At 41.5% G+C, this 26,979-nt stretch overlaps 1 long non-coding RNA gene across 1 annotated transcript in view; it reads left to right on the top strand.

Annotated features, from left to right (window-relative positions):
• The window catches only part of LOC136665451 (uncharacterized), an 82,327-nt gene extending 72,565 nt beyond the window's left edge, over positions 1-9,762 (top strand). Inside the window, exon 3 of the long non-coding RNA XR_010795245.1 lies at positions 8,843-9,762. This is a non-coding gene — a long non-coding RNA (uncharacterized lncRNA). The remainder of the gene's footprint in view (positions 1-8,842) is intronic.
• The last annotated feature ends 17,217 nt before the right edge of the window (positions 9,763-26,979 follow it).

Raw genomic sequence — 26,979 nt, 5'->3', positions numbered from 1 at the left:
TTATTTACAAAATAACCATAGGTTCACACATGTATTTGAAACTCAACATTTATAAACCTTTAATATATATCTTTATTTTTTTGCTACAAAGTATTTTTGAGTTTTTTTTTACCAAGGATATTATTGTTCCCAGAATACCCCGAAATACTGTGATATTATTTTAAGGCCATATCGCCCACCCCTTCCCCCTATTATCTCCTAAATCTATTTTTCCATAATGTGTGCAATCTGAGCTCAGGTATTTAATATGAGCAGCATTAGTGGACTGTAGGAAATGGAAGGAACACACTCCTGGCTAATAGTGCACATCAGATATATCCGAGATCATATCCTGTTTACTCACAAACATCTGACCAAGCAATTATTTAGGGCTCTGGGTCAGACTCATAACTGCTATCAGATTATACAAAATTCAAATCTGCCTTGCCTGTAGGTTTTCATGATTTTAAGTATAGTTGTGATTATGTGTGTGTGTGTGTGTGTTTGGGAGGTTAAATCTGATTAGTCCACTGGAACAGGAGTGTGTGTGCACCTCAGCTCACAGCTTTAATCTGATTTGCAGGAGGGAATGGGTCGTTTCACATGACTGGTTTAACACTGGACTGGCGCAAGGCTGTGCCAGTGTCCCTGAAGTAAGTCTGTGTGTGTGTGTGTGAGTGTGAGTGCATAGGTGGGTGTGTGTGTGTGTGTACAGAACTCAGGAAATGGTTTTCAAGTGACTTTGCTGACCATCTGTAGCTCCAAGTGCTGCAGTAAGTACACGCCAAGCACAGTGTGTGCAGTTATCTCAGAAGCTCGGTCTCACACACACTTCACTCTAGGACTGTGTTCGTAAGTTGACGACACCTGTACGAGCTCATCATGACAATAAAACCTAAATAAATATTTATAGAGGTTTATACCAATAGGCAGTGTGTCGTAAAAAGGCTGCTTTTGTCAACACTGATGTTACGTCTGGTGTTAGATGAGTACATTGGGGATTAGTTCATAAGGAAGTTTGGCAATAAAAATGACAGGTTATTACAGTCACATATGGGCAGGACGTTTGAAAAGAAACATTACCAAGTGTTCACACAGGACTTGGACTGACCCTCAGAACCTCAGCTAGTTGTACTTTTGTGGGGGTATGCAGAGCAACAGATGGACTACAGCCTCTGATTGCGGAACTACAATGAAGTGCTCCTGTGTGGTCAGTGGAGCTGATAAACTAAACAATGAGTGTAGAGACAAGGTAGATGTTCCTAAGACGTACACACTGCCTGCGTAACATCTAAAGACAAACGCTTGTTTATATGGGTCTGTAGCCGTTGTCATGGAGAGCTTATGCAGGTGTTTTTTAGCCTCGTGGACATCGCCCCCACAGTAGTTACCACAGCTACTCTCACAGCTGACCGCAGGAGTGAAGGCTACTCTTTCGCTCTGGCCCTCATTTCCTTGCGACATGTCTGTTTACACGTGGCTCATAATGAGAGCCTTATTTTAAACTAATGGACCATCAGAAATTGTATCAAATAATTGGACGCCTCCTCCAGCGCTGACCGGCGCGCTCCCCCTAAGAGCCTGACTCTCTGCCTGCTTCAATATTGTTTTAATATTGTTTGTTGATGTTTGTCACGGTGTGTGTGTGAGTGTGTGTGTGTGTTTTCGTTCAGTGAAGTAGGCCCCGGGAAGAACTGCAGGTCGGTTTTCCGTCTCTTGGAATAATGAGCCTTGCTGTTACATGGAGTAAATTAGTCACTATGTAGTTTGCCACCAGTTCAGTGATCCAATAACAAACAGTGATTTAATTGATTTATCACATTATCACTTTATGTAAAAAAGGGCTTGGTTCACCTTTTACTTTTCCCACTCTTTCTGAGGGAAATAAAACATTGTCGTTGGACTGCTCAGCGGGCCCAGATTAGTCAGTGTCTTTAAGTGACTCACTGACTGACTCACGGTTGAAGTCGAAGTGCACATGCATGGGATGTTTTAAAGAGAGGAACCATATGATTCAGAATTAATTTCACAAAGTTACTCCAAAAATGACTTGGCTCTGGAGTTTAGACCAGTTCATTTAAATTGCAAATGGCTGAACACCAACAAGTAATTGTTTCCTGGCAGGCCTGAAGTCAAGGATGCAGTACAGCGAAATGGGCTTCACAGAGTAACAGCACCCCACTGGTTCCAGTGACTCCACCCCCTGCTCAACTTGGGAAAATGCTCCAAAATCGGAGGGGCACTCTGGGTGTGGCGCTGCAGTGACGTACGGGTTTAGACGTGGGGCAGGTGGGAGAGTTATCCTCGGCGCCAAACATGTAGCTTTAGCTTTAACCCTGCCTCGACTTCCTCCGTGTTGTCTCTTGCCCTCCGACCTATCCCTCCATTCCCAGTCACCTTCATTCACTCTCTGTCTCTAACCATTCCTTGTTTTCTGTCTCTGTTCTTTCTCTTCATCCCCCTGTTCTTTTCCAGTCTATGCACATTCTAGAGTTCTCTCTATCTCTTCCTGTTCTCCTGTTACCCATACCACGTTCATCCTCACTCTTCTGTCTATTTTTCTATCTCTCTATCTATCAGCAGTTGCATGATTTGTATAAATCTGATCCTTTATTAAGCAGTGCTGATGTACAGTTTAATACAGAGCTGTACATATCAGCTGTTAATTAATGAAATAGACCTTACGTTTACACTTTAAAATGATCCTGCTGTGAACGTTCAAGCACAGCACCGATTGGTGAGGTCAGGCTGAGACTACGTGTGACGTAAATGACCCAAATTCGTAATAAACACACCTTACACCCCCTACATAAGAACCTGCTGTGATATGATCCAGTGTTTATTGGGGTGGGTTACTAACCTTATACAACTCTAACCCACATGTGGTATTGAGCATTATAGCATTAAGCTCATGTGTGGCTCACTCAGAGGCCTGTAATGAGTGCAGCAAATTTAAAAATGGTATCTGTTTAAAATGGAATCAAACAGTAGCAGTAGATTGTACTGTACACACATCTGCAGAGTCAAACATCATCACTGAGTCCTAGTGTTGACTTTATTAATCATAATCATCAGTTCTGGATCAATCCTGAGCTAATATTTTCCACCGCAACAAGAGTTTTACCCACAATTTCCAGGAAGATCTGCACAGATCTCGAACTGACTGTAAACATCTTGCTCTACTCGTTTGAACAGGGCGCAGTGCCACACCTTGCCATTTTAAAGTGTGGTGTAATTGGGGTGTATCTTTAGTCCATGTTTCTTCTGATGTAATGATGGAAGCATGTAGCGAGGCCCTGCATTCACTCTTCTGCGTGATACACATCGGTACCACTGTAAACAATGACGGCCCAGAGCTCACGTAGACTTCAAGGCTCAGGAGAGAGTGGGAATGTCCAGTGAAAGAGAAAAACAAAAAAATGCTCAGAGAACATGTACCTGTCCCAACGAGACTGGAGATGTGTTGATATTGCAGAGAGAGAGAGAGAGAGAGAGAAAGAGAGGTTTGATTTATGATGTGTCATCTAATGGTTTTATTAGCCCTTAAACTCAATATTGACACTGGGGTGTGGACGAGGAGATGGACTCGGTTGTCGTGGTGAGATATGGAGTACAGAGATGTGATCAGGTTGGTGCAGGAGACTGAAGATTGGTCAGGAGAGTGTGATCATGTGACTATGGCAGCAGATTGTTGTTCTGAAAGCCAAAAAGCTGAACCCGTAACCTAGGAATCTGAATGTGTAAAAGACAACCCTGTCGTTTGCCGTACTGCCGTACTGTAACTTCAATGTTCCTCGTTTGCTCACTGTGCAAAAGTCTTAGGCACCTAAGGTTACTTTAAATAATAATATTAGTCTGTTTTGTCAGTAACTGTGGCACTTGTATCAAATCATAATAACAGTAAATACAAACAAATCTAAATAATTTTATAGAAGAATATTTTATTTTTATAAAGGAAAAATAGCAAAGGTAGCAGTAATAAATGAGTGTGAAGAACAAAGTGTGTTCTCCTGATCATATGGATTTATGATCACAATGAAGTATTTATTAATCTCTAGGAGGTGGATCATAACATCGGTTCATACTGCAATGTCACAAGGAGAGAAAGGGTTAAACCAACACATTCACAAACAGAATATCACTAATAACTGTCATAATTTTATTTTTATGATTTTACTGTTTTCGAAGATAATAATAATAATTAAAAATATATACAGTAGTTACTTTTATTTCATTTTAAAACAAAATAAACTCTTAGGCCCCACACACAATATTCAGATATTTCTAAAACTGGAGATTGTCCCGAAATGATCCCTGTCCAGACAGATAAACAGTCTCGTTATCACCCCAGTCCAGTAGGGGGCGCATAGTACCACTTTAAAAGAGACGTCAAAACACCAGGAAGCATTACATAGTGCACCCCAAACGTCCTGAAACGACTAGATCCTAACAGTGCAGTATATATTTCTAACACACATCATTTCTATTTATTCATCTGTATGAATCTGAACCCTAGTGCTGTCTGTGTGTGTACAGTGTAGTTTATGACTGATGTAGTTCACTGTAGTTCAGAAAGCTTCATTCTGCCCGTAAGTTTTCAAAAAGCTCCATCTTGGAAAGAGTTTATTTTTATGACCTAAAATGTCATTTCCGTGTGAACATGAGGCCAACACACACAAACCTCACTTTTTAAATACATCTGTTTATTTAACCATTTGTTATTATTTACATTCATTTAAAAAATGTGCCATCTTCTAAATGAAACTCAGCCAAATACTAAACGAGTGACACTTGGAAATGGTTGGTTTTGTGTGTGTGTGTGTGTGTGTGTGTGTGTGTGTGTGTGTGTGTATGTGGGGGGGTGGGGCTCTCAGACCTTTTGGCCTTGTTCAGAGTCTGTCAGGGAGCGTGTGATGATGGCATGGAAAAGAATGTAGTGGCACAGAGATATCACTTCAAACGCTGTCTCCAGCCTCAGATCCGGCTGACGGATCGCATGAAGATATGCTTTGATTGCCCACCTCAGTAAGAAGGCCTCCCAGAGAGAGAGAGAGAGAGAGAGAGAGAGGGGTGTGGCACTGTGGCTGATATTGGTTATGGTAATGCTGTGTGGCTGATGTTAATCATGATTCTCTCTCTCTCTCTCTCTGTGTGTGTGTGAGTGTGAGTGTGTGTGAGAGAGAGAGAGAGAGAGAGACAGAGAGAGAGAGAGCAGGCAGACAGAAGTAGAGAGCTGTTTGTATGTAGAGATAAGGCTGAAAGCAGGTTTGGACATGGTGAGAGAGCAGTGAGAACTGTCTGCTGCACGGTTCTGTTTCACTGCTGCAGAACTCTGTCTCATGGTGGTAAACCTCTGTCTCACTGCTGATGGATTTCAGCCTGGTTTAAGAGGTACCGACCAAATCACCTCCACTCTCACAGGTCCTCAGTCTCTTCCAGCTAAGATTAACTCTCCTCCCAACTAACAGACCTCCCTCTGACCAAAATATGTCATTTGTCCAGGGCTCTTCATATTTACCAAACAACTGTAGACCACCTAGAGGCTTTCAGTTTTTACCAACAGTTAATAATAGTTTGGGAAGAGAAACAGCTGTCATATTTATCCTTTGCATCTTTGGAGACAGAGATGTCTCCTGATTCCCTAAATGTTTGATGATAAGTGTGCGCTGTGGAGGGGGAAGCCATGTTGAAGCCAGGGTGGCCCAAGTATCAGGGGGAAAGTCTCAGTCGTGATGATGGATTGAGCGAGGCAACTAGATCAGTGTGGGAGAGCGCAGTATCGGCGAGAAGAGAGGGAGAGAAACCCGAGGCCTAAAGAGATCTCTGAACACGTTAGATGCCCTTAGAGGGCCGCTCCAGCACAAATGTTACCTGCTGTATTCACGTCTGATTCCAGAGAGCCAGAGTTGGATATGAATTTTAATTAGGGGCGGCACGGTGGCGCAGCAGGTAGTGTCGCAGTCACACAGCTCCAGGGACCTGGAGGTTGTGGGTTCGATTCCCGCTCCTGGTGACTGTCTGTGAGGAGTTGGTGTGTTCTCCCTGTGTCCGCGTGGGTTTCCTCTGGGTGCTCAGGTTTACTCCCACAGTCCAAAAACACATGTTGGTAGGTGGATTGGCGACTCAAAAGTGTCCGTAGGTGTGTGTGTCTGTGTTGCCCTGTGAAGGACTGGCGCCCCCTCCAGGGTGTATTCCCGCCTTGCGCCCAATGAATCATCAAAATGCTGAGATATTCTAATAAAGAAAAAAGAACTGTCCACTGATATGGTAGCGTTTTTATTTTAGTGTTGTGATTACATTTTTTAATTGACATACACTCCATACTATAAATATGATTCCACTCTTTCGTTTATTTAACCTTTGAATATCCATTAATAAAAGCTACAGTCTTAAGCAGGGAAAATGTGATTAACCGCAAATAATCACAGCAAACTATGCGATTAATTGGTTAATTATTGTAATCGATCAACAGCTCTAGTTGAAATTATTCCACCATTATGAATTTTGTAGGAATGATGACTTCCTTGGATTTCACAGACCCAAGATCCAACCCACTGATCCAATAATCTCAAGATTATTGAGATTCGGAACATGACTGAGGCATTTCTCTTTAAACTAGTGCCCATGCATCTTCATCATCATTTGATAGCTTAACACACTTAGAGGAGAACACTAATGACCCAGTTCGATAATATGAGCTTACAGTGTCCTCATTGGAGAGCTCTGTGTTGTGTGGTGGTGTATCGTGTATTTAAATAAGACCCTGCAAAGTAGACTTAAACCCCAATAGTGTGCCGATGCTAGCTTTGATTATATAGCTGTGATATTCATAGTAGAGCCTGACACTCAGTCCATTTCAACTGACGCTATGTATCATTTTAGACATTCCCAGTTTCACTTGAAGACAAACAATGGCTTAATAACAAAAGCTTTCAGAACTATCTTTAGAAACCAAAAGTAAATAACGGACTAGCATTTCCACATTTCAGAAATACAATGCCGACACTATCTCAAAGGTAAGACAGAACAAAGTATTTACACAGCCGTTAATAGATACTGAAATGTTAAGGGCGTTTTAAATGCTTTCAATCATCCTGCGTTCAGACAACATTCGGCCTTATGCTGTTACTGTCCCTTCAGTGTGAAGAAGCTACAGCAGCTACTGAAGATAACGCTGAAGGCTTATAGCTGGCTTTTGTCTTGTATTTCTGTATGAGATCCAGAACTGCTGATGCCTTGATCTGTGAAGCGTGGTAATTGCACAGCACATTGCATTTCCCAGTCTCTATCCCCCTACACCCCCCACACCCAATCCATGACGTCAGATTTTGTAAAGGGCTTGCGGGTGGAAACTATCTGAAGGGTAATCGGACACATTGATGGTTTTTTTTGAGTCCGATTGTGTCTTAGCACAACTTTCATGTTCAGATCACAGTGGTCTGTATTTTGAGATCTCCGTCCGTGTCATGTCTAGGGGGTTTTACTTGCCTGGCAGTGGTGCTACCACCATCACAAAAGTGGTAAACACAAGTTGAGGCACTGATATTGCACTGTGGGTTTGCAGGTTTTGGTGATTTCCACACATTTGAGAGTCTGGACTGTGCAGTTTCTTGGCAATGGGTGACTGCATTTACTTTGTCTCCTAATGCAACTGTGCTTAAAGTTAGGGAAGCAGGCTTGGGACTGAAAGGTCTTCAGTTTGACCCCCTGCACTGGCACCCCTGCAGTGTGTGTTTGGAGCAAAAATACTATACTTTTAAAAATGAAGGTGCTACAAAAGGTTCTTTGAGAGAAAAATACATTTGGTTCCTTAAAGAACCATTTTTGTCAATACTTTTAAATGGGTAATGGATCTTAAGATCGAGTGAAGGTTTTTAAACCTTAAAAAACTCCTTTACACTTCACACCTCTTAAACAAACATGTTTCTTTATGAAACAAAAATGGTTCTTTTACAGCATTGGTCAAGGAACCCTTTATAGCACCAGTGTCAGTGATTCTCAAACTTCTCAGACCATGTACCAACTATTTTCAAACCAAATCCTCCATGTACCACCAAGAAACACACACCACACACAGAACCTGAACACTATAGACATACACATGCATTTACTGTTTACCCTTTTAGCGAAAGGGCTATGCCTAGCCATGCAGTGGATGGGAATAGATCAGTGAGTTTTAAACTGTGATCTGGCTCAGCATCCATTTTGTTATGGTGCTTGGTCTTGGTCACCTCCTTGGCAAATGAATTTTGTGTGATTTACCCGCTTTTGCAGTCCACACACTAGCACTGCAAGTTGTTTCTTGAGATTTGGAATTCAAGCACTAAACAATCAGATTCTAAAAATATACTACACAGAAGTCAACCATTTATATGCAGATAAATATACTTAAAATCTACAAAATTTATATAAATATATTTCATATATTCTGACAAATATAACTGAAACACTTAACACTCAGATTCAAATACTAGAAAAATAATAGGAAAATAGACTTATAGTGCTGCTGATGACAGGGATGTAGGACTGTTTTTGACATTGGTTGGGGACACATTTACTGTTATGATTCATAGCTCACACCATCCCCTAAAATATTAGGTAGTACACAGTGACAGTGCACCCTTACACTAATCTCATACCACAGACTACTACACTTAATACTAAACTACTGAATGATTTTAACACATTATTTAATGAGGCACAGTGTGGTCTGAAACATGTCAGATATCACTAATGTACCCTCAGTGTTGTGAACAATGTGAAACACTCCGTACATCAAGCGTATACTTAAATACCTGTTCGTAAGTAAATGGCACTTCTGGCCGATTTGCTCTGACTCTGCTTCTTCATTTTTGTTTCACAGGTTAGGGATGAATCAGTTCTTCGACTCCACTTCAACACAGAGACACTCAGGACAGATTTAATGGAACCGGAGGAGCGATGGACAGGTGCATTGGAGTTCAGTGTTTCACTCTATCACCACCCCCTTGGGATCAGGGATCACTCTTCTTGGCACTGTGGTTATGGATTCAGCACCATTTTATGGTCTACAATCTTGTCCTTTAATAAACATTATCTGCGGGTTCAATTCACCTGGATCCAAGAAAAGGCAAATGTGTGGACTCTGCATTCATAAGGCCTTGCTCATGCATTTATTAAGTCTTAAACAATGGCGTAAACAATACCTCATATCTGACAGAACTGCATGTAAATAGTTACAGTCATAACTCATCATAAGTTGGGAGGATCTGGACTGATAAAGTTCCATTAGAACGTTTTCCTTTATAATGTCTGGATGTCATGAACAATTGAAACAATTACAAGGCATTTACAAAGTCTGCACTGAAATGCATTTTAGGTTCTTTATAGAGCCCCTTGCAAAACATACCGGTGATTCAAAATGCTTTAGAAGTACAGAACAATTACAGTAGAAGAATTCAAATTTTTAAAGATGATAAAGCAATATAAAAGCAATTAGAATAAACAGTGCCATATAAGAAAAGACATTGAATAAAATAGTACAAGAAAATAAAAGAAATACAAATACATTTGAATTTAAACATTGTAATTCATACAAAGCTGCAACAATTTATTAAAAAAAAAAAAGAGAAATCATGTTTACAGTGGAATTAATACAAAGTGCATGTATTATGTATCTCACTCGTGTGCCTTGCTGCCCCCCCCCCCTCGTAACAGCCTTATGTAAACTAGACTCAATAGGCTGGTTATCTCACAGATTTTTGTCACCATAAATTCCTGAATATTCTGTGCCACAAAATTAAAAACTACAATAATGTGGTGTGTACCATCCACAAAGATGTGCTTGTTGTTTTTTGCACGTCCACCTGTCAGGTGCGACTGGGTATTTATTTCTCTTGGTTACTGTTTCTAGAATGATGTCTATATGCACAATACTATAGCAAACCTACACTGTAAACACTGACTAATTAGGTCTGTCAGACTGTCTTATCTGCTGTTGATTTACTGCAGTCAATAAGTGCAGATATGTGTGTGTGTGTGAGTGTGGTGAGAAAGAGGGAGGAAGTAAACCTGCAACAGGTCCAACAGGTCTTTCCAGCTCACATCCTGTCACTGCTTCATTGCCATGACCAGATTTATTGATAGTAGACAGACAGACTACACCGTGGTCTTACCGCCTATGAAAATGTTGCCAGGTTTTAAGTCACAAGGTCCTGAGTTGAGCTCAAACATAGTGTAGTTGTGTTCTGCTGCTTAGTGTGAACAGGTAGCTGGGTTTTAATCCACAAGGACTTGAGATTCTAGTGTAGCTGCATATTTCGTGGTGTGTTATGGTAAGTTTGGTCTGCTCTGGCATTCTTTGGAATTCTTTTAGATTCATGAAGAGGAAGATCAGGTGATTTTTTTGGTGAAGTCACTCACTCATGTTTCCATCCAGTAATTATTATTTGACATTCTGGAAATGTCAAAGCTCATGTTACACAAACCAGCTTTGGATTATTATTAGAAAATAAAAGAATTTAAGGGTGTATCCATGGACTTCATGTGGCACCACTGTGTAGAGTAGCAACCATATTGAGTACTTACTTATTACACAAACACACTCAACTGAAATAAAACTGTGACGTTTAAATGGTTTATTGTTCCTTTCGACACTTTTAATCCTCTTTTAGATTTTAAAATTCAAGGAATACCAGTATGGATCCCTGACCCATTTACCCACTTCACGGTTTTAATTAGCTCTGTTCGGCTGTCAGTCAGCAGAGGAGTTTTGGTTGCGTCCCAAATAGCAACATACTTCTTAAATAGTGTACATCACAAATTAATAAAACTAACAAAACTGCACGCATTTGACACTAATTTGGCAGGGAAATGTGCACCTTGTAGCTGAAGAAATTTGGGCTTCACCCTCAACTTAGCTGCAGCGTGGAAACCTCTCTCACTGATCACTACTTTAAGCCAAATCAGAGGAATAATTTAGGCGACAGTCAATAAAAATATTATCCTCCAAGAATCTATTCCACTCTTAGAACTCAGGGATATTACCCTGAGGTAATATAATAAGGACATTTACATGTAAACCCAGGAGAATATGTGGCTTGTGTCTATAGTCTCTTATGCGATTAAACAAAAAATAATTAATTAAAACATTTTTAAAAATAAATTGGATTCTCTCATGCTAACAGTTTTCCAGTACATCCATGAAAAAGATTGCTTTTTATAAGGGGTTCACAGTGGAGCAGCAGGTAGTGTCTCTGTCACAGGTCCAGGGACTTTGGGTAACTGTATGTGAGGAGTGTGGTGTGTTCTCCCTGTGTCTGCGTGGGCTTCCTCCGGGTGACTGTGAGGAGTTTGGTGTGTTCTCCCTGTGTCTGCGTGGGCTTCCTCCGGGTGACTGAGGAGTTTGGTGTGTTCTCCCTGTGTCTGCGTGGGTTTCCTCCGGGTGACTGTGAGGAGTGTGGTGTGTTCTCCCTGTGTCCGCGTGGGTTTCCTCCGGGTGACTTTCTGTAAGGAGTGTGGTGTGTTCTCCCTGTGTCTGCGTGGGTTTCCTCCGGGTGACTGTCTGTGAGGAGTGTGGTGTGTTCTCCCTGTGTCTGCGTGGGTTTACTCCGGTGACTGTCTGTGAGGAGTGTGGTGTGTTCTCCCTGTGTCTGCGTGGGTTTCCTCCGGGTGCTCCGGTTTCCTCCCACGCTGCAAAAACACACGTTGGTAGGTGGATTGGCGACTTTGTATGTGTGCGTGTGTGTGTGTGTCTGTGTGTGTGTCGCCTTGTGAAAGACTGGCGCCCCCTCCAGGGTGTGTTCCTGCCTTGTGCCCAGTGATTCTGGGTAGGCTCCGGACCCTGAACTGGGTTAAAGACAATGAATGAATGATTGAATGAATGAGAATACTTGTGTGTATACACGTGTGTATATATATATATATGATACACTCTGCTTTTGCTGAGACATGGATTCACAGCAGTGAGTCAGTTTTACAAATGAACTTTTGGACATGCTCCCAATAAAGATATATTTACATTTCTGTGCTGTACTGGGTATAAACTCCTTTATCTGTGGTTTATTTTTACTGTTACCTTCAGAGAAACAGTCATTTCCTGTTCCTGAAATGAAAAGATTTTACGTAATGAAATATTTAGTAACTGCTGAAACTAGGGATGATACGGACTGTCACCAGGAGAGATCTGGAATGGTTTTAGCCAACACACTCACACACACAGTATTATACACTACTTACTGTACTCATTCCATGCTATTTGTTTTTATTCTAATATTAGGGTTTAGTTTTGAGCAAATAAACTTCTAGCTCAGATAAATAGCATTTTCAACTCATTTTCTCAAAGTACTGCACATGGTACTGAAATAAAATGTGGCAATGTAACAATCAGATCAGGATATACATGACATGCTTGTCATCAGAAAACACACAGGACAAATGTCAGATTCAGGCAACGTTAAAGAGACAATATCAATGGCCAAACACAATATAAAACAGTATTTGGGTCACTTTCACCTGCAGTATTTCGCTGTGAACAATCGCAGCTTTAGAGAAGACGGAGCACCCTCACCCCAAAACACTCTGTGAGAGGAAACTCCGCCCCCAGCCCTCTCCCTCCCCTTACTTTCACCAGAGCCAGGCTTTATTGAGTCAGGGCTCAAGGCTGACAGTGAACGGCATTTGAATAGGAAATTACCACAGAGGGGTTCCATAAGATTTGATGGAACGCACAATATGCAATCCATCTCTCTGACAAACACACACACACACACACATATTTACAAAACCCCCAAAATACTAACTATATTAAGGGAAACTTTTCCAAGATTTTGCAAACACAGAAGTGAAATATTCCTGAAATGTATATCCAGCGTATCAACACATTTCCAGGCTTTGGGAATTCCGAAGTTTTATTTGAATTAATTTAACTTTTTAAGTTAATTCCCTTTAGTGCTCTGTGGTCAGGAATTACCACTGTGCATCATATGAAATGTTTTTATTCATATCTGTGACCATACAAAACAGAACATCAAAACCATGATTTCTTTATTTTTTTTGACATTTTTCTGAAAATGCCAGGGGCCCTCTACGTTGTGTCCAAATTGTCCAGTTATTGGACCAATAGAAATGGTCCAAAGTTCATTTACTTAAAAAGATAGGAATGTGATCCTGTTTAGAAAATATGAAGTTTTGGTCTTACATCGATATGAAAGGTATTCCATATCTTAGGAGACGTATGGCTGTTTTCTTTGTCATATGATGAAAAAAGCTCAGACCACACTATAATCTCCATTGCAAAGTGCCCTGCTTTAATAGCATTCTTCATCGGTTATTGCTCAAAGTGTCCCTGGGGCTTTATTAAAGATCCAGCCATTGATGAAAGACTTGAAACGTTTTGGCTTTTTGAACCAAACTGCTGTTTTCAGAGGTTGGGCTTCATGACATCTTTATGGGCATTCTTTTGCTTGCCATTAGCATGACTACCGTCCTGTTCCGTCTTTGGTTGCTGCTTCTCTCTCTCTCTCTCTCTCTCTCTCTCTCTTTTCTCACACACATCTCAAGGGGGAAAAAAATGACCTCTCTGCAGCTTTCAATTCACTGCACTTCTATAGCCCTCAATGGACCGGCCAAACAAAAGGTGACATAATTTTCTCAGGCTTTGATTGGCCCCCTCACAGTGTCCTGGAATGACATCATGCCCAATTCCACCACAACCCCCTCTTCCTCACTTTGTGTTGTCACCCTACATAGTTGGATGCTGGGTTGCTACAGCAACAGCGGGCAGGACTTGGCATCGTCCCATCGGCCTGTTGATAATCGGTGTGGGCAGCGTTGGGCTGTTGTTTTTTGTAAACAATCCTGGGAAATGATGGGGGGGTGGGAGAAGACTTTTGTGTCTTTTGGGGTTTGTGTAGACAGAGCAGCAGTCTTATCTGCCCCCCCCCACCTTTTCTCTTGGGCTAACCTCCCAATCTTGATATTCGCATGAATACATGTTTAGGCTTTTAAAGGCATCATAAAAGAATTCTCTTTAAAACAAAAGTTTGTGAATAAACGGGTCATTCTTGACTTTCATTCTCTCTCTCTCTCTCTCTCTCTCTCTCTCTCTCTCTCTCTCTCTCTCTCTCTTTCTGACAGTGTTTGAGAGGAGGAGGGAAGGGGTGTATGAGGGGAGCTGGCTGCAAGAATATGAAGTGATTAAGAGGCCTGCGTGTGTTTGCAAAGGCCTGCCGTGATTCATTTTTCCTGCATTAATTAGAGGAGGTTGCACTAAAGGGGATTTTCTCTCCTCCTAACCCCCTCCATCTCTGCTCCTTTTGTGTTTCCCCATGACTGTCCAATCGCATGACGGCCGTGAGGAGCTCTAAGTCACGTCAGCGAAAATCTTTTGGGCCTTAAATCTACAAATACATGCAAGGTGTAAACTCCTTTGTGCTTTTATCAGTTAAATGAAGTTTAAAGAGAATTCACAAATCACAGATTTAATGATTCCCAATTTCTTTGAAAATGGTCTAAATCCATGTATAAATTACTATGAATACAATGTTTATAGGAGGTTTTACCTCATTTTCTCCCAAGAAACTGAGCTGAATAATGATTTTCAGTGATTTTTTTAGGTGGTTAATCTCTGCATTGGTTGTGTAAGCAGACCTCTAGCATTGTTTGTCTTCACTGAGTGACGTCAGTATTTTAAATGCTGAGCTTTCCTACTGGAGCCATTGTAGAAAAGTAGAGGCTCTTTTTTGGCAGCTTTAGATTTGCTGGATTTCCAACAGTGGACCTCTGACCCAGCGCCACCAAATGTACTTTTGGCTCCGAAACCCAAGCAGCCTCATAGGTACACAGACAAAAAAGTATCGCGCACACAGACAAGCGGCCATTTCCCCCTCACTAGAGCCGTTAATGAGAATAATTTTGGGGCCCAGGGCCAGTGGCCAAAACCTCGCTGGACCCAAAAGGCTCACACAGCGTGCTTTAAGAGCGATCCAAACCATTTCCTCAAATCCTGCCTCCTGGAGAAGCCACAATTACTGCATGGCTCATGGACAGGCCCCAGATCTCAGGGACCTGGAGGAAAAGCTAGGCTTCTGGTGAAGTTCTTGAGTCTTTGAGCCAGGGCCACACCCAGAGAGGCAGCGAAATGTTTCTGTTGAAGACCTTTCCCCATTCTAAACGGTGCCCTACTATAAAGTGCACTATTTTGGGGTTCTGCCGTTTTGAAAACATAGTGGACAGTTTTCAGTGCATTCAAACAATCCCACAGTGCACTACAAAAAGTAGTGTGCAACCAATGTACACTAGCAGATATCATATTACCCATAATGCACTGTGTTGTTTGGTGAAAACTCGCATGAAATTGTACCTGAAATCATTAACTACCCTCCTGAGCCTAGTTCCCTATTATAGTGCACTAGATTTATTTTGTATGAGGAGGTGTTTACAAACGTTTAACCCGTTATGACATCAGCTTAACACGCTTGCAGGAGAACACTGCCCAATTCTGTTATGTTGGCTAATAGATTTTAGAGTTGAGTGCTTAAGGGCCAAATTTTCAGAGTGAAAATTATTAAACACATTTTCTGCTGGGAAATTAATTCATGTATTCATTGTCTTTAACCCTAATCCAGTTTTCAGGGTTGCAGTGGGTCCGGAGCTTAACACCAAACCCCCTTGAGGGACATTAGTCCTTTACAGGATAAATATTAATTCATTCATTCATTATCTGTAAGCGCTTATCCAGTTCAGGGTCGCGGTGGGTCCAGAGCCTACCTGGAATCGTTGGGTGCAAGGTGGGAATACACCCTGGAGGGGGCGCCAGTCCTTCACAGGGCAACACAGACACACACTCACACATTCGGACACTTTTGAGTCGCCAATCCACCTACCAACGTGTGTTTTTGGACTGTGAGAGGAAACCGGAGCACCCAGAGGAAACCCACGCGGACACAGGGAGAACACACCACACTCCTCACAGACAGTCACCCGGAGGAAACCCACACAGACACAGGGAGAACACACCACACTCCTCACAGACAGTCACCTGGAGGAAACCAACACAGACACAGGGAGAACACACCACACTCCTCACAGACAGTCACCCGGAGGAGACCCACGCAGACACAGGGAGAACACTCCAACTCCTCACAGACAGTCACCTGGAGCTGGAATCGAACCCACAATCTCCAGGTCCCTGGAGCTGTATGACTGCAACACTACCTGCTGCGCCATGGTGCCTCCCTACAGGATAAATACATTTATAAAAATATAAATGGAAAGTGTTTACCAATTGTTTTTCTTTTTTCCATTAAGTTAGGGTTAGGGTTGTACCCAGACTTTACAACCATAACCTAATAACAGAGCTCCCGCATGCTTGTAGGAGAACAATAACTTCACTGTTCTGTTATATTACCTACACTTTTAAGTGCACTCTCATAGCACTCTACCTCAAAAACTCACACAATGCTAGTGAACACTGGCAATTGTTGGCTATAATTACAGAATATTACAGCATTTAGTTTTCTCCTGCGAGCGCATTTATTGTTACTGTTACTACATGCAAGGTATTGTGGTTTGTGCGATCCAGATGGATGTGAAGATGAGGATGTGACCCCTGAGGATGTGCAGAATCAGGAGATCGTTTTGTCCCTAAGGCAATAAGGCTCAATATGGAGCAACTCTTCTCAGTGTGGCTGGAGGAAAACAGACAATCGCCTAGCTTTACAGTGATTGGCTGATGGTGTGATGATGCAGCCACTGAGAAGAGGGTTCTGCCAGCTTGGCTAAGGCATGTATGTATTGGTTTAGTGCTGGCAAAAGCAGAAGAGTGTGTGTGCGTGTGTGCAGAGAGCATTACGTATAACTCTGCCAAACTGGAGTCGAGGACTAGCCTCCAGTATCCTTCCCTCTCTCTCTCTCTCTCTCTCTCTCTCTCTCTCTCTCTCTCTCTCTCTCTCTCTCTCTCTCTCTCTCTCTCTCTCCTTCTGGGCGTGGGAACACTTTCCAAAGCACTGCCCTAATCTGTTCTGACCTTTTCTAAGAGTTTTCTGCTCTTTCCAAAGGGATGACTAATTTTCTTTTATTTTTAACCTGTGGAGTAAGTTAAGTTCTTTTAATATTGAAGAGAAGTGCTTCATTGTTGCTGCTTGACAATGACGTCATGACTGCGCCATAATCGAGGATTTCCTTTCGCTGCCATTATTGCTCCTTCCACAGCAGTGCAGTTTGAAGGCCCCAGGTGCAGTTATCACATCAATGAGAAACTGCAGAAATTTCCACTAAACTTTACTGTAGGCCATATTCCATACAGCTGCCAGACTCCTACACAAGTCTTTCATGGCAACTGACACAACCTGATAAAGCACTTTTAAAGACCTGCTAGCGTCAGTCTCCGTAAGATTTTCAAAGGTGAAAGTAACTGGCACGTTTTGGAATAAGCCTCTGTAGACATTTGTGTAGGTTTAAATCACTTGGCACAGAAGACTTATGAAGGTGATTAATGAGGAACGGTAAAATGTTGCCAATGAATTGTTCTTCTTGTCTCGAAGACTCTGAAGTGGACACATGGAGAATTCAGAATTTAAATCATCTAGTGCAACATAACTGGTCATTTGCAAAGTAATGATGGCCACTGTGTCTTTCCTTAATGACCATCTCTAAACACAACCTCTTCAAACAAATAAATAAAGTTGTATTTGCTGTATTTACAGTAATATTACTAAATAATGTCTGTGACAGAATGTGGCTCACTATTTATATTTTAGGGCACTATTAAATACTTCGGTCTTTTTTCTCAGAGAGTCTGAAAGGTACATTTGAGATTGAGTGTGATATTGAAGGCACTATAATCTCCCTCAGTTGTAATTATAATAAGCATCAGAGCTGAACGTGGACCAAAATGCATTGTGAGCTTCTTTGTTACTAAGCAATGGGCAGTGGAAGTGTCCGAATTCACATGTGATTCCTAGTGCTATGTGCACTATGTAGCACAATACTAATGAAGGAGTAGGGAGTTATTTCAGTCTCAGCCCGTGTCTAACCATAAATAATTTTGCATAACTAACACTGCAGAGGAGTTACAAATGAGTTCCTGTGGGAACTCAGACAATTGTAACTTCATTCAACAACAACAGTCATTTTTATCCCCTCAAACATGTCATTCCACCTTAAAAAATGCTTAGCTTCGGAATGTAAACAACCAGAGAGAAATGCAATTGTCCTTTAAGTAAAATAATAAAAAAGCAAAATAATAGCATCAGCTATTAACTCTGTTCTTAAACACAATGCAGTGTGGCTGTGGTTGTCCAACACGTCAAAAATACAGTACAACAGATTCATTGTGCATTTTATTATCTCCACTTACCATATAAGTGCACTTTGTAGTTTGTAGTTGTAGTCTACACGTATAGATTACAGTCCACCTGTTGCTCTGCATACTTTGTTAGCCTTCTGTCACCCAAGGACAACCATAGAGAGGTGGTGTGATATAGTGTGTTTTGCTGGTGTAAGTGGATCAGACACATCAGAGCTGCTGGAGTTTACAGTGAGTAATGCTAAAACTGTGTAAAAAGTGTAATTATGTGATCAAATGGGTGTATTCTTTAGAGTTTTGTATTGTACACCATATCTGTATCCTGGCGCATTGGCTTTAAATTCCTATATTCTCCCTTTGGGAGACAGGGCTACTATTTGAGTATTATCAATTATGCCTTCCAAATTGAACTGAACTGCCCCACCCTAATAACAATCCACTTTAACCTCATGATCATGTTCATTTTGAATGCACAAACAGTCCTGGATCAGTGCGCGCTGAGAGCTGACACACACGACCCCAGGCCTTGTCGTACCCCTCTCTTTCTTTCAGCCTCATTCTAATCCCCTCTGAAAGGGGACGGAGGGTGGGAGTGTGTGTATATGAGTGGAGGGGGGCTTGTTGGTGTAGAAGGCCAAGGGCTAGACTGATGTCCATGGGAATCTGGAAATCTATTCATCTGTAATTATCAGCAGCAAAACGTGGTGATGTGGTGAAGGGGGGGCTTAAACGAGTGTGGGAGAGGGGAAGAGAAAACGGGGGGGAGGGTTGGCCAAGATGGAGGCTGTAGACTGGCACGGGAATGGAAAGGAAGAGTGTGTCTGTGAAGAAGAATGACGCGAGGCTCACAAAACCTTCAAATTGTTTTGGAAAGCTGCTGAAATTATGGTATTTTTCTCTTTCTGTCTGCATAAGATCCCCTGTCATATACTAAATTAGCTTGGCCAGCACAAGTGCAAACTTTCACATTTCAATGGCCATATTTTGCACACTCTTGCTCAATAGTTTGAATTGTTTAATGTGTTTGGCAGTCAGTTTAACTCTTGCTGTTATTAAATGAGCAAATTTAATGTCTGCGTTATATCGTTAATTTAACGTGAAAGACATCAGCCAGCATTCCCTGGACAATCCGTTGCTGACCAGTGAAGCAACAGACCACAAGAGAAAGTTTTTCATGATAACACATTTTAAAAGCTCTATAGTTTTTATACAAAATTTTAAAGAAAAGAACAGGGACACAACATTTGTTTGATGTGAAGCAATGAATAGCACCCCCTTTTGGTGCAATTCCAAACTGAATATTGGTGTTTTTCCACTGCATGGTACGTACCATACTTTACTCAGTTCTACTCACTTTTTGGGGTCTGATACTTGTTTCATTTTCTACTGCCACTGCCAGCCTCCCAAAATGTAGCAGGTAACTTCACAAAACACCATCTGTAATGGGAAATGCAGGCTTTGAAACCTACAAGAACGGTGGCAGTATTAATTGTTGTTTGCACTTGTATACGTGAATTGTTGTGTTTTGTGACTGAACACAGCTCCTTGCCCCAGTTCAGTAGAGTTTTTCTTTCCTTGTTGTCTAGCCCTCACTGATTTCTTTCATCTGTCACAGAATTCCATTGGCCACTTTCATCTATAACAAAAAAAATGTTCTCAAGTTAGTGTTCACAACAAAAATTACACAAGAACTAAATAAACATAATGCTGCTGACTATTCACTATCTTATTCACGATATAGTGAACTATTCTAGGAAACTGAATTCAGGAGGGTACTGAATGAGTTTTTTTAAACAACCCTGTAGATTATGGGTAATACGCTATCTGCTAGTGTATATGGGTTGTACACTACTTTTTGTGGTGCGTTGTGGGATTGTTTGAGTGCACTTAAATTTGCCCACAATTTTTTTTCAGACACGACTTCAAAATGTCAGAACACCAGAATAGTGTACTCTACAGTGAAAAGGGCACAATTTTGGACACAGCTTAGGTGTCACTCTTATCAGCTTCTGATCAATGATATATGTATAGAGTTAAATCTCTTTGAGTCTCATTTTGCGAGCTCCTTTTGAACTTTGAACTTAAATGGTAAATGTTAAATGAATGCCACATACATTTGAACATATAAAATATTAAAACATTTAAAAATACGTGACTAAAATTAACATTTTTTTTAATGAACTAAAACATCAACTAGGATTACTGAGCAGAACGTTGGTGCAAAAAGTACTGCCGCTGTCACACAGCTCCAGAGTCCCCACTCCTGGTGACTTGGGTTCTCCCCGTTATAAACAGTTACAGACACAATGACTGAATTAATGAACTAGGATTATTTAATGGACTTAAACTTAACTACATTTTTCTCACTGACAAAAATTAAGCTAAAAGTGACTAAAATGACACTAAAACTAGTGCACATTTTAGTCAAAAGACCCAGATTCAAACTTAATTAAAATTAGTGCCAAAATTAACAATGCTAGTTTGTGCTAGACACCTGCTTTCTATCTTTGATGAATCTCTCCAACCATTCGCCGCTCTGCAATGTTTACGAATCATGGTTTAGTTCCTACTCTGCTCACTTGGAACCACGAGTGAATAGGGCCTAAAAAAAGCCCGGTTCCAGGTACCAAATTTGCCCACTGGAAATGCAAGAACTTTCCTCCAAAAGTTCATCGTGTCATATCTAATCATCAAGCAAAGGGAAGTATCAGTTAAGATAACTTTTGAGTGCTCTGCCCTGTCTGTGACAACAGTGGACAGTGTTTGCGTTACCAGTAGAAACAGATGTCGTTCCAGTATCAGGTTGTCAGCTTTTTCAATATTTACAAGTTTAGTAATCAGAAAACAGATAATGCCTCACCTTCTTCACAATCCAGCACATACACAATCTAGAACATACATGTTCTCCCTTTAGTTCTGAATCATTTTAACGTGGCCTTCCCATCCATTTGAGTTTAGACTGGTTGACTACTTTATAATTAACACTACTAACAGCTGTTAACTGCTGTGGAACTGAGGCTCGGATCTTCCCTCCGCACCCTCTATGTCTCTCCAGGAAAATATGACTCAAAAACTGTGTCTGAAACAGAAGGCAGTGACCTCAATGTATTCCTACCCATGCTGTCTCATGAACCTTTCAACAAATCACGTTAGAGACACACTTCAAAAGGCAGCAATACATCATGAATTTGCCAGGATAATGATATTCACTAGCCCATATAATTACCAGCGGCACAGTGGTACTGCAGGTAGTGTCTCTGTCACAGCTCCAGGGTCCTGGAGGTTGTGGGTTCGAGTCCCGCTCCAGGTAACTGTCTGTGAGGAGTGTGGTGTGTTCTCTCTGTGTCTATGTGGGTTTCCTCCGGGTGACTGTCTGTGAGGAGTGTAGTGTGTTCTCCCTGTGTCTGTGTGGGTTTCCTCTGGGTAACTGTTTGGGAGGAGTGTGGTGTGTTCTCCCTGTGTCTGCGTGGGTTTCCTCCGGGTGACTGTCTGTGAGAAGTGTGGAGTGTTCTCCCTGTGTCTGCGTGGGTTTCCTCCGGGTGCTTCGCTTTCCTCCAACGCTCCAAAAACTCACATTAATAGGTGGATTGGTGACTCAAAAGTGTCCGTAGGTGTGAGTGTGTGTTACCCCGTGAAGGACTAGCGCCCAGGGTGTTATCCCACCTTGCGCCCAGTGACTCTGGGTAGGATCTGGACACACTGTCACCCTGAACTGGATAAGGGTTACAGACAAAGGATGAATGAATTAATATAATTACCCGTATTATATCTTAATAATATCAGGTAGCATTTTATACACACATTCCATTCACAGTCTTCACATTCATCTCTCAGATTACTGCCTAGGCAGACAGCATTTAGGACATTTCAGACACAGCCAAGATTGATTGAGGTTTTTCTCTTCTGTCTATAGACCTAGGGAACTTCCTGCCGGACAAGAATCAGGCTGTTGACTGACCTGACCTTTCCCTTCAGCCTCAGAGGAACATTCACAGACAAACTGGAAGAGCCGGAGAATTTCACTGGTCTAGCTTTAGTTGCCACATAGAGGTGACCACGAAGCTAATGTTAAAGGTCACAATAGAACCTAGGGTTCAGATGACCCAGGGTCGGGATTAACGTGGGAAGAACCAAGTCAGAGAGAGTGTCACATTTGTTTCTGTCCTGCATTCAGCTAACTTCCTCTATTAGTCTTCCCTTCTAGGTTTTGAACATTTTATCAGCCCATGGGTGTTTAAAAACTCCAGCAGCACTGCTGTGTCTGATCCACTTATTCCAGAGGACTGTGTAACCAAAGAAGGGTTTAAAGGAGCTAAGTATGCAGATGGAATACAAATGGACTACAGACTGTAACAGTAAACTACAAAAGAGATAATTTTGTATGAATTGAATGAGATTTCAGATTAGTAGAAAACCAATAGCCTTACAAGTTTCAGGTCTTATTCGTCGATTAAGGCAATATCTTTACACCATAAGGCCCATAATTGCATTGAGCATCCATGCTAATCACAATTAAATTCCCTCTGTTAACTAGCACTCACTTAATCACAAACCATATCATCAACCTTGGAGCACATTCTCCTTATTGGAGAAAAATCTGCAAAATGCTGTTTCTTTTTTAACTGATGCAAATACCACAAGACATCTTAACTCATATGAAGAATGTACGGATCTGTTGTCAGGTAAAAGCGCTCTGCTGGCTACTCTTGTGCTTGTGATGATCAGTAGACCAAGGGCCATACTACCCACTCAGAGTGTGAGGTGTTCTGCTTTTAGTGCAGTTTTGTGTGGTAGTTCTTAAGGGTCCAACACATTCAATGAAAGAAGTTCCCCCTTGTTTCTATGAGAAGGTATTTAAAACACACACACACACACACACAGATGCTGTTAAGCTATTTTTTTATGTTGCATTGTGTTGATTTAATGTTTAATTTGATGTTGTGTTTCTGAACACAAATATAGCAAAGTAACATATGTTTTCATTGTGAATGTTTAAAATGAACAGATGTTGTAAATAATTAATTCATTCATTCATTCATTATCTGTAACCCTTATCCAGTTCAGGGTCGCGGTGGGTCCAGAGCCTACCTGGAATCCTTGGGCGCAAGGCAGGAATACACCCTGGAGGGGGCGCCAGTCCTTCACAGGACAACACAGACACACACACATTCACTCACACACTCACACCTACGGACACTTTTTTTGAGTTGCCAATCCACCTACCAACGTGTGTTTTTGGACTGTGGGAGGAAACCGGAGCACCCGGAGGAAACACACGCAGACACAGGGAGAACACACCACACTCCTCACAGACAGTCACCCGGAGGAAACCCACACAGACACAGGGAGAACACACCACACTCCTCACAGACAGTCACCCGGAGGAAACCCACGCGGACACAGGGAGAACACACCACACTCCTCACAGACAGTCACCCAGAGCGGGAATCAAACCCACAACCTCCAGGTCCCTGGAGCTGTGTGACTGCGACACCTACCTGCTGCGCCACCGTGCCGCCCTGAAATTGAAATTGTACATTATTATTTGAATGAATGCTGTTGATGGACTGTCCCATCATTTTTCACATAGCATTTAAATCACGATTCTGCAATTCTATGAACCAGCGATCTCCTAATGAAAATCTACAGACACTTTGCCAAGTCGACTGTGTTCTTAGGAAGGTGAGGGTACCACCGCAGTGGCACTTTTGTTCTCTTTGGTTTAGTTCTCAGGCTTAATTTTCCAAAATACTTCTGAATTAATAAATTACATTGGCTCATCCTGTAGATCTTTCCTAGCTTTGCAGTTTAGAAGGCCTCCCAGGCAGATTGGTATCAGTGTGTGGAGCGGTGTGATGATGATAATGCTCTGAGCATGTCTCTGATAAACAGTGCTCTCTGTCTGTACCTGCATTGGGCTCTGAGTCATTAGAACAAGCACGTTACAAACCATTTCATCTGAGTTTATGTAATGCTCGTGACCCACAGGCTCAGCTCCTGCTGTAAAGCAAGTTTTTTTTTTTGTTGTTTATTTTTCACTCCCCTGCTCTGTGTGAAGTATGCTGGTATGGCCCTGATGCAATCTTCTATCAGTCCTTTGGCTCTGGAAGTGAAAGGACCTGATTCTCACTGAGTGTGTGTACGTGTCTGTGTGAGAGTTTCAGGTCTGTGCCGCTGGCAAGCGTCACTCTGGGGCCATGGGTGTGAAAATATTTATTATCAGCGTGAATTACATTGGAATATATGTATTTTAAAATACTTTGATGTTCTGACCTGCTATCACAGGTATAAACAGGCTTTTGGGGCAATTTGTAAAGCAAGCATTTGCTAATAGAGACAATGTGTATGTGGTTTGTATTTAAATTTTAAACTAATTACTTTAATTAAATTCCATTATTTACAGATGTGTGGTGTTAGAATAATATGAGATTGATGTCTCTGAGATATCCTATGAACTATAAACATACAGTTAGTATAATATACAAAGCCATTACAGCTTTAAACATTAGAAAGCTTTACCAATGCATTTGTAATATGTTGAAAATGTTCTCTTCAATGTAATGTTTACAATTTTAATCCAATACACTTTATAGTTTTTAATAAAATGCAGGGAATGTTCCTTTACCATTGGCTAGCTCTACTGCCTGCTCCATAGGTGGGAAACACTGACTTTTTGCTGTTACAGTTACATTACTTAAGGTTGAACTGCCTCCAAATTTGGGAGACATTTAACAACGTAAAAGCAAACACAGACCAAAAGTTCTATAAAACAAAACAGAGTAACAAATGAGTTTCTGTGGTAATTCAATTAGTGAATAAAAACTTGGAGCCTAGTTACACTTCAACCACAAACAAACCACAGTCGTCTCAACTGGTGGCAAATTTGAGAGACCGATAGCTGCGTGAAAGTAATCGCTACTGAATGTGCTACAAAACTTAACAACACGAGTTACAAAAAGGTTTCTGTTGTAATACGAACTGTGAATAATAAAAAAAAAATCTTACAGGCAAGTTATACTTCAACTTCAGACAAGCTACAGTCAGTTTCTTACTCAAACACACCATTCCTCAATAAAAGACTTAGAGCTTTAGAATGAACACAAACAGGGGCCTGTGAGAAAAGTAGGAATTCTGAAGCATCTTCATTGCCTTTAAGCAGTTATAATAACTTCATAATTGAGATTCTGTCTCGTATAATTATTACATGACTTTTCAAATACTGAAGAGCATAACTTGGTTAATGTGAATGCAGAATATTTCCCAGCATGCCCCTATCTGGCTCATGTACATGTAATAATGTATGGGATTTATTGTGGTGTCGTTCATATTGTTTTGTGTGTGTTGACGGTGTTTGTCTGTTTAAAGGTTAGCTTGGGATCCACTGTACTAACACAGCAGAAATGCTAACCTCTTGACCCCAGATTCTGCCGTTTTTTAACACACAGCACTTGAATTTGCTCATCTTGTGTGCTCGGCTGACACGGAGGTGAGGAACACAGTAGCACTGACAAATCCATGTCTCAGTCAGAGGGCACTACAGCGGTGACGTCCCCAGGGGTCAGGGAGAAGCGGTGGCTCCCACGGTAGCACTCCTATCCAGAGATAAACGGTGTCAGGGTCTGGGTCCAGCGGGTCGATAGCCCTCCTCTTATCTGCTCTGGATAAGCCGAGCTGACAGCGCCCTGCCATCTGATTGAGCTGTTTTTCCTCCTGTTTCACACTGCCTCAGTTGGTTAATAGTGTTTACACACTGTGGCGGAGGCAGAGGACAAATTCTCTGTCTCCTTTCAGTTCCCATCAGTCGCAGGCTTGGCTTGAGCAGAGGCTGATGGGTTAGAGTGACTGAAACCTACTTTATCAGTGTCAATTAACACAGAAACCCTATGTGAAAGTATGTGGGCCCTCATTCAGGCCCTTGTTGCACTACATTCGTATGACATACCATATAGGACCTCTATGGACAAGGTTTCTGGAATCATCACCTATCTGTCCCAAGTGTTAGCACCTTAAAACGACACTAGATAAGATTTTGTAATTTTGCTTCTAGGCTCTTCTTATACTTGAGTAGAGTATAATCAATTTTTATAGCACTGTCCTGAAATCATGATGGGGTGTTCTTACCTTCCTCCAGAAGTTACACAGTACAGTTTCAGCAGTGCTGATCCCAAGGGGGCAATGAAAGACGCTCTATTTTCTGTTTTACACTTTGCTGGACGATCACAATGATTGAAATATAATTTTAAGGTTAATATATTACTGAGTGAAGCTAGAGTCACTGTAAAAGTTGAGCATGGTTTAAGGAGGTTTATAGAACTGGACAAGACAAGTTTTCTGGCTAACGTTATTGGGAGAGAGTGGGCTATTTGCTCTTTCTACGCTCTTTAAACCCAAACGTTGTACATGTTATCAGACTGTATAACAACTCTCTGTTATAATCATAGGGTCATTTTTTTCTAAGTGCATTTTCTGGACACCTGCATATCATTTTACTTTTATCTTAAAAGAACCTGTCATTGTTACCACTGCTTTCCAAAACTGCTGCAGCATTTCAGCTGCAGGAAAGATTCTGTTTCATGTTTCTCAGATGCTAACTGAATGAAGAACTGGTTTATGAGTTCACGGTTAGTGTCTATTAGTATGGCTTCAACAAGCCAAACTCCCACACACATTAATGTAAAATTTAATTTTAGACTCACTTTTAACCTCCACTTCAA

Source organism: Hoplias malabaricus, chromosome 13 (genome assembly GCF_029633855.1).
Source record: "Hoplias malabaricus isolate fHopMal1 chromosome 13, fHopMal1.hap1, whole genome shotgun sequence".
Classification (NCBI taxonomy): domain Eukaryota; kingdom Metazoa; phylum Chordata; class Actinopteri; order Characiformes; family Erythrinidae; genus Hoplias; species Hoplias malabaricus.
This window is presented reverse-complemented; position numbering and strand designations above follow the sequence as displayed.